Source organism: Ylistrum balloti, unplaced genomic scaffold (genome assembly GCF_031769215.1).
Source record: "Ylistrum balloti isolate Yb309-2 unplaced genomic scaffold, AGI_CSIRO_Ybal_v1 Utg370858, whole genome shotgun sequence".
Taxonomy (NCBI): Eukaryota; Metazoa; Mollusca; class Bivalvia; order Pectinida; family Pectinidae; genus Ylistrum; species Ylistrum balloti.
This window is the reverse complement of record NW_026782492.1, coordinates 227,322-234,641: the sequence shown is the minus strand read 5'-3', so window position 1 is coordinate 234,641 and position 7,320 is coordinate 227,322.

Sequence of the window (7,320 nt, the reverse complement as noted above, 5' to 3'; positions counted from 1 at the left end):
GCACAATTTAAACGCTTCACTTGTTCTGTTTCAACCAAAGCGGGATTCATCGATCGCAAAACCTTGTCAAACGCTTGGTGAAAATAAAGTTCATGCCGCCTTCTGAAATGCCAACCAGAAGTAATATATGTCCTTAATCAAAGCTTTCACAGCAGCAATGTTCATTTTTATCCTTTAGCAACATTAACTGACCTGTTTCCTTTTCAGATCAATTATATAACCATTTTATATTTAATGATAGAGTGGAAGTCAGTCGACAAAGCGAAGGAGACGTATGTACTGCACAACCCTGCAGGTGTCTGTGTTTGATGTATTTTATAGATCACAGTGAGTTTTGACAGGGTTCATCTCAGCATTTAATTAGTGTACATTTTATTTTACAATGATTGTGAAACAAGTTATTCCAACTTTTATAAATATTTATTTGTTGGCCCCGCGTAAGGGCACCTACTGTGAGAGGAAACCAGCTTACCCGGGGAAAATCAAGTGGTCGGACAGGTGATTCCATACATTTTCTTGTCCGTTCGGGGAATCGAACTCCGGACGTCTCGTTGGAAGACTAGCGTGTTGCTATTGCGAAAATCTGCCACTCTATAAAACAATTCAGATATGTCATTGGTTAACTAGCCTAGTTCTTATCGGCTAGTCTTAAAAGTCTACAGTACATTACTATCACTTCCAAGGCGCTATTGTATTGTCTGTTCGAACAGAACTAACTGTGCAGTGGACAAGTACTTTGATAAGAACATGTTTCATACTACCATGGCCGACAAGAGCGGTCAAATTCCAAACAATTTCATCTATACACGTTTTTAAAAATAAGTGTGCCACATGTTTAAGGAAATGATGTTTTTGACTAGAAAATGTCTCTTCAGTCCAATATCCAGTACAAGAAGGTTTAACCGTGTGAAAAGTTTAATAATAAAAAATATTAATAAAAAATGAATAAAAACTCGAAATAGAGAGACGAGGAAAATGCTTCTAATGTCCCATTTGAGATTACGTTTGGCGGAAGAGTTAACCGTCACCCAAGTGAGGAAGGCTACATTCTCTGTCAAGCATTAGCCCTGGTTTTTCGCTCAGTTGAAAAGGAATTTCCGATCTCATTCATTCACATGCATAGAAAATCAGCATTAGAAAACGTATATACAATAAAGGTGTTTAAAGTTGAAGATATGTGGACAAACAATGGATAAAATTTGGATGACAAATGAAATTAGACTGAACATAACACGGAGAAATCGTCAACATTCCTAAGCTAAACAAATAGATATCCCAACCTCCTGGGATGAATGAAGAACTACTCGAAATGACGTAATTAGTACAAAAGGCCTAAGAAAAACGTTTATCAAAATTGGATCTTCTCCTTTTTATATTTATTTTTGCCAGATTTTTATATATACTTAGTAGACTGTACACATACACATCCATATGCACACTCGGATACCTATTTTTTGTATTCAGGTTTCTTTTCCTATCTCCCCTTTATTACCAGTGATATATTTCTGGGGTTTATAATGACCATGAATGGCACAGAGTAATGCATTAATATTAAGTGACTTGTGAAGACATATCGTTCCAGAAATATACGGCTTTATAAGTGAAAAAACCTGATGGCCAACTTTATATATTGGATTGTTGGTATTACTAATTATGCCAGAAAGTAATGTTTGTTTATTTAATTTAACGCGTCCAACAACTTGTCCAGACTTTGAATTAAATATTGCACTTAATCAGATTTCCAAAATAAACGTACAATAGTTTCCCTTTCTGAGTAACAGAGGTTTTAGAGAGGTCTCTCAACTAAGTTTGCTTTAAAAAGAAACGAGTTTATAGTTCAAATATGGTGGGAGATTGTAAACTGTAACCTCTTAAGTTTAGAGGTTTTACTGAAATGAAATCCTGTCTTTATATATTTGACCAGTCAACATCGTTCAGATGAAAGAGGTCGTCCCACTTACCTTTGTCGTTACTTATGAGATTTTTCTTGCTGTTCCACACGCCGTAAAACACTTTTGAACCTTCTGTTTTTTTCAGCAACATCCCTGCATCCCCAATCTATGGCGTTTCCATGTTGCAGTTGATTCGATATTAATGGTCTATTCCCATTATCACGTGCAAGAAGTCGTCAACTTACAGGCAAACTCGTAACACGGTTTCAAATGATGTTGGTTGATGGTCGTCATGGTGATCTATTTGAGAAACATTCTATTTCTTTGTGCGATATGAAGCTGAACGTATTTGATACTAGTTAGTTTGCCTGTTGGTTCCGTTGTTGTATACCTTGTTCTTATTTTTGAACGTGACATCACACTTACTCGAATTGACGTCCGTGAAGTTGATTCCCTATTCCTTATTCCATTACTTATTCGAAATTTTCATTCCTAATTCAATACCTATTATTTATTCATTTAAAAATTATGAAATAACACAATAAATGTTTCTAAATAATTATTAAACGTGCTCATTCTATTATTCCTCTTTTCTATTACAGTGTACATATTCAGTACACTTTTCTTAATCCCTCATTTCTAATTCGATATTCCCATTACTTATAAACAATAAAAATAGTTTTAATGAATGAATAAACATTTTAATTGCATTTTCCACCTATACAACATATGTAAAGTGCTCATTACTTATTCCAATCCTTCATTACTTATTCGATTTTCTCATTACTTAATCGATTTATTATCATTTATAAATAATGTAGATAGTTTTAAATGAAGAATTAGACGATTTCATTCTATTTTCGACCTGTTTATCGGAGATACTGTACTCATTATGTATTAGAATCTGATATTTCTTTAGAATCTATTGCCAAAATGAACGGTGAAATACGTATCAATCATTATATCCATAACTTATTCATACTTTCATTTCTTATTCTGAAACTGGTATTACTGAATTGAATTCTCACTTTTCTTACTCTTTACCCTTTGTCCACTTTTCTGTCCATACTTGGTTAAAACAAATCATTGGGTATTTCTATTACTTATTTGAGTTTTATATGTCGAAACCAATGTTCACTTCCTGCTCGAATCCTTTACAATGAATAATTTTCTTATTTTCTTTTATTTTAATATATCAGTTTGCTGTATCTTGTACGTTTATTTTGACTGTAATCCAAAGTTTATTTACCGACTGGCATTACTGACAATATAGATGAAAACGTTAATCAATTATTAGTAATCCTAACAATCCTATTAGTCCATGTTTCTATCATTTCGCAGCCATTTAGCTACAAAAAACATGATGGAATATTAAATGGAAACTTTAGAAAATCTCGTCAGGTCATATGAATACGGTCCATACAAAATGGCTGCAAGATGATTGGCAAATATATAATTGAATTATGAAATGTTTTAATGAGTAATGTCCTTCTGTATTGTCCGGTATGTAGAAAAAATATTGTTGTTTTTCCCCTCCACTCGAGTGTACCAATTTAAAGAAGATTTCAATTCGATACCATTGTGATTTTTATGTGTTTAAATGCATACAGCTGTCTATCCTATGCAAATCTAAGCTTAAACGGTATGAAAAGTGACACTAGTCAATACAAAATGACATTTACCTATGTCTACATGGCACAAATCACAGAGGCATAAAAAAGACCAATCAAATTGAAGCATTTTGTAGGAAAAGAGACAAACATAAACACCATTGTGAACATATACATTATGGCTTCTCTCGTAAATTTCCTAACTCATTCATATTAAAATACAAAATGTCAGATAACAACACATTTTTAACTCAACATACATAATTTAGGTACCATTTTCATCGTTAAGATATAAAAACAACACATATAGAAATCCTGTTCATTTACATTAATTGAATTCGTAATAAAAATCAAAGTAAAGGTAAGAAAAAATGAACTCCAAATGTTTCTCCTACGATACATGCAGATATTGCTATACTCAGTTTTTTTTTATCTGACCCGTTAGATCCGAATGATATATACTTACCGGGATTCGTCAGTTAGGGGGTATGGGTTAGGGTACAAATTAACGTTAGGAAAATCCTAAGTAACGAGGAAATCGAATAAGTAATAAAGGTTTCGAATAAGTAATGAATACTTTATACGTGTTTCACAAGTCGAAATGGGAATAAAAACGGTTTATTCTTTCATTTAAAACTATCTCATTGTTGATAAGTGATAATAATTCGAAAAAAGTAATGAGAAAATCGAATAAGTAATGAGGAAATCGAATAAGTAATAAAGGTTTCGAATAAGTAATCAGCATTCTGCATGTGTTGTATAGGTCTAAGAAAGGAATTAAAACATTTATGCATTCATTTAAAATGATCTTTATTGTCTATAAATAATGAGGGGAGGAATATCGAAAAGGAACTGAATACATAATAGAAAGGAGGAACAATAGAATGGGCACGTTTGATAATTATTCAGAAGCATTTATAGTGTTATTACATATTGATTACATGAATAAATAATAGGTATTGAATTAGGAATGAAAATTTCGAATAAGTAATGGAATAAGAAATAGGGAATAGGGAATCAACTTCACGGAGGTCTCGAATTGACCAAGATTGACATGGCTGGTGTCGTCAATGAAGCAGAAGACGTTTACATCCTCCAGAACACCAAATCTCATTCTCTGGGAACTTTTTCATGAGTCTCCGTGTAAATCCTTCTTCTATTCATATTTTGCCCTGGTTAAATTGAATTTGTGTTTGGATTATCATTATGTTGACATGTTGATATTTTCTTGTTTTTTTTTTAGAAACAAAGCAATGTTAACAGGTAGATTAGGATGAATCAGTTCATTCTCCCCGATATCATAATTCTGTAAACATTACCTAATAGATTGTTCCATCATAGTTCAGAAAAAAACATAAATGCTAATTTTTTCTTTCTTTCTTTTTTTTGATAAATTCATCGTAATAAAGATGTGTGTGTGTGTGTGTGTGTGTGTGTGTGTGTGTGTGGACTTACCACAAATAGTTGTACTATTATTGTACCAGGTGTTTTTGCAAGAGTGATTTCCCTTTAAGTGTGTTCACGTTATATGAAATTTCCGATCTAGACCAAGTCTCTAATACATACGACCAGATATATTTTGACATATATATATTGGTACTGTTTTATATAGTCCCCTCCATCGTTCAAAAGTCTATATATGTTTAATGATTTCACCAAACGATTTTTTTCCGTTTGCCTTAAGACTGATAGTCTTTTAATCCAACTTATCCTATCTTCAATGATTAATCATTTGTGAACCAACAAGATCATAATACTTAACGATGATCTTTCTATATCTTTATGAAACTTATAAAAAAATCTCTATATATATACTTTACTGTGTTTTAAAAACTCAAATGATAAAGAATTTATTTTCTTTACTATTTTTTTTTTAGCTTAAGGAGAGAAATAATGATTAAATTGTCAAATCATTAACGACTTTATTTAATGGACTTTGTGGGAGTTAGATTTCGCCTGTTCCAGGTATTAATAATACTTTTTCAGCTTAACTAATTTCTTACAAATGTAACTGGGATTATTTGTGACTGGGATTTTATGTGACTGAGCTTGTATGTGACTGGAATTTTATGTGACTGAGCTTGTATGTGACTGGGATTTTATGTGACTGAGCTTGCATGTGACTGGGATTTTATGCGTCTTGTGTTCTTTCAGATACTTTTATAAAAAAAATCAGTTTCATTTCATTTGATCTTGATTTATATGGCGATAGTCGTCGACGAAACAGAAGCTTCCTACCATTCCGGAACACTTATTCTCCTTGTACTCTACGAAAGTCATGTCGCATACTTTCCACTATCAAGGCTGTTATGACACAAGTAAACAAGTGAAGGTAGTTTGTTTCTGGATTTTTATTTGTTCATAAAAGATCATTTCAATCGTTCAGTTTGAAGACATATTTTTGTTTGAAAATATGGCACTATATAAATCTCCCTGAAAAATCTTTGGTAAAAACACAAGCAGATTAGAAAAACAAATAACAAAACACACACACACACACACATATATAAATATATATATATATATATATATATTTAACGCCTCATAAATCCGTAATCTTCTAGGGGAAATAATCAGTGTCATTAAATGCTTCACGGTAATTTCTAGATAACAAATATACTCTGACAAATGTGTTTTTATGAAATATTCTCATGTCACTACTTCGTTAAATTGACGGCTCCAGCATGGCACTAGCTAGTGTTTCGTGAACGAATGTCAAGATACGACAGAATACTAGCTAGTGTATTTTTAAACAAGTGTCTCCGGCACGCTAATAGCTGGTGTTTATGTACACGTGTGTCTCCGGCACGCTGATAGCTAGTGTAAATTAACTCGGGTGTCTCCGGCACGCTGATAGCTGGTGTTTATGTACACGTGTGTCTCCGGCACGCTGATAGCTAGTGTAAATTAACTCGGGTGTCTCCGGCACGCTGATAGCTGGTGTTTATTGACACGTGTGTCTCCGGCACGCTGTAGCTGGTGTTTATTGACACGTGTGTCTCCGTCACGCTGATAGCTGGTGTAAATTAACACGGGTGTCTCCGGCACGCTGATAGCTGGTGTAAATTAACATGGGTGTCTCCGGCACGCTGATAGCTGGTGTTTATTGACACGTGTGTCTCCGACACGCTGATAGCTGGTGTTTATTGACACGTGTGTCTCCGTCACGCTGATAGCTGGTGTAAATTAACACGGGTGTCTCCGTCACGCTGATAGCTGGTGTAAATTAACACGGGTGTCTCCGGCACGCTGATAGCTGGTGTAAATTAACATGGGTGTCTCCGGCACGCTGATAGCTGGTGTTTATTGACACGTGTGTCTCCGACACGCTGATAGCTGGTGTTTATTGACACGTGTGTCTCCGACACGCTGATAGCTGGTGTTTATTGACACGTGTGTCTCCGACACGCTGATAGCTGATGTTTATTGACACGGGTGTCTCCGGCACGCTGATAGCTGGTGTTTATTGAAACGTGTGTCTCCGGAACGCTATAATGGTTTTTTTGACACTAGTGTCTCCGGCACGCTGAAAGCTGGTGTTTATTGACACATATGTTTCCGACACGCTGATAGCTGGTGTTTATTGACACGTGTGTCTCCGACACGCTGATAGCTGATGTTTATTGACACGGGTGTCTCCGGCACGCTGATAGCTGGTGTTTATTGAAACGTGTGTCTCCGGAACGCTATAATGGTTTTTTTTTACACTAGTGTCTCCGGCACGCTGAAAGCTGGTGTTTATTGACACATATGTTTCCGACACGCTGATAGCTGGTGTTTATTGACACGTGTGTCTCCGACACGCTGATAGCTGATGT